Here is a 1,750-nt window from a genome sequence, read left to right on the forward strand (position 1 = left end):
TGTATAATGGGCCAAATTAGGACATGTACTTGGAATTAGGTGCAAGCATGCCATTGCTATTGAAAATCTAGTCACTGGAAGAATGAGTGTGGAGTTTTTTCCCACTCAACTCACAATTTTTTGTCAGCTAGACTATACCCAACATAAAAAAAGTCACCTGGGTTCTTGGGCGGACTAATAGCATTAGGAAAAAAAAAAAAAAATCAGTGTGTTCTGGAAGAGGCAAGTTAGGCCAAAAGTCAGTGGATTTGACAGTTTTATAAATTCCTAATGTTAGAAAGTTTTCCTGGAATTGGGACCTGAATGTAGAAGCAAGGTTATCTGAATTTATGGAATTGATGTAAGTATTCCTTGGTGCAGAGCAAAAATTTCCTATGGACCTTATAAATGTACAGCCAGTAAGAGGAATAAATAAATCAGAATTTACAGCTTCTATGAGTGGCAAAATTTGTCAGGAAGAGCTAGCTATTGAGTAATTAGCTTTTAAGAAGCAAAATATAAATCTCCTTTAGCTGTGGGAAAGGGAGGAGAGCCAGAGACAATCATATTTGAGATACTGGCCTAACATTGTATGGGGGGAAAATGGTTTTTTGTTTTGTTTTGTTCTTCTTATTTTTTAATTTAAAATATTTATTTATTAAATTGATTGGGGTGACATTGGTCAACATAAACATATAGGTTTCAGGTGTGGGTTTCTATGTTACAAGATCTGTATATTGTACCGTATGCCCACCACCCAAAGTCAAATCTTCTCCCGTCACCTTATATTAGGCACCCTTCTCCCTCCACCCCCTTCCCTCTGGCAGTCATCTCACTGCTGTTTGTGTTCACAAGTTTCAGTTTTATATCCCACATATGAGTGAAATCATATAGTTCTTAGCTTTTTCTGCCTGGCTTATTTAACTTAGCAGAATATTCTCAAGGTCCATCCATGTTGCAAATGGTGCTATTTCATCCTCTCTTCTGGAGGAGTAGTATTCCATTATGCATATGTACCACAAAAAACATGGAATGCTTTACGAATTTTCGTGTCCTCCTTGCACAGGGGCCATACTATTCTCTGTATCATTCCAGTTGTAGTATAAGTGCTGTCCAAGCGAGCCCTTATTATTGTTTAAATCGAGGGAGATAAGGCTTATGGAGAGCCTCACGCTCCCAGGAGTCCTTAGGTGAAGGGTATGCACAATGAGGGAGGGCACTTGGGATGTGAAGGAGCAGTTGCTTTGGCATGTGACTTATTTTGCTGTCCAAGAATGACAGATACACTGAAGAGACGTGTCACAGCTGAGATATGCATAAGGCAGAAGGCCAGAGCTAAGAAGAATGACAAATGAATGCATAAAGACTCATACTAGGTACTAGAACTACTGTACCTACTACTGGGCTGATATTGACACTGTAGTGCCTAGATGCTGTGAATCTATTGGTCAGGTTTCTGATTTAAAAAATCCAGAAACAATGCTGTAACCGGTTTGGCTCAGTGGATAGAGCATCGACCTGCAGACTCAAGGGTCCCAGGTTTGATTCCGGTCAAGGGCATGTACCTTGGTTGTGGGCACATCCCCTGTAGGAGGTGTGCAGGAGGCAGCTGATCGATGTTTCTCTCTCATCGATGTTTCTAACTCTCTATCTCTCTCCCTTCCTCTCTGTAAAAAATCAATAAAATATATTTTTTAAAAAAATACAGAAACATTCTAGTCTTTACCTATCACCACAGACATTAGTATAACCCAGGAGAATCAGGTAAGAA

At 39.7% G+C, this 1,750-nt stretch overlaps 1 non-coding gene across 1 annotated transcript; it reads right to left on the reverse strand.

Moving 5' to 3' along the window:
- Window positions 1-1,000: 1,000 nt before the first annotated feature.
- On the reverse strand, window positions 1,001-1,104 carry LOC132233927 (U6 spliceosomal RNA). The gene has a single exon (XR_009452777.1). It is a non-coding gene; the product is annotated as a U6 spliceosomal RNA (small nuclear RNA).
- Between the last annotated feature and the right edge of the window lie 646 nt (window positions 1,105-1,750).

This window comes from Myotis daubentonii, chromosome 4 (genome assembly GCF_963259705.1).
Source record: "Myotis daubentonii chromosome 4, mMyoDau2.1, whole genome shotgun sequence".
Lineage (NCBI taxonomy): Eukaryota > Metazoa > Chordata > Mammalia > Chiroptera > Vespertilionidae > Myotis > Myotis daubentonii.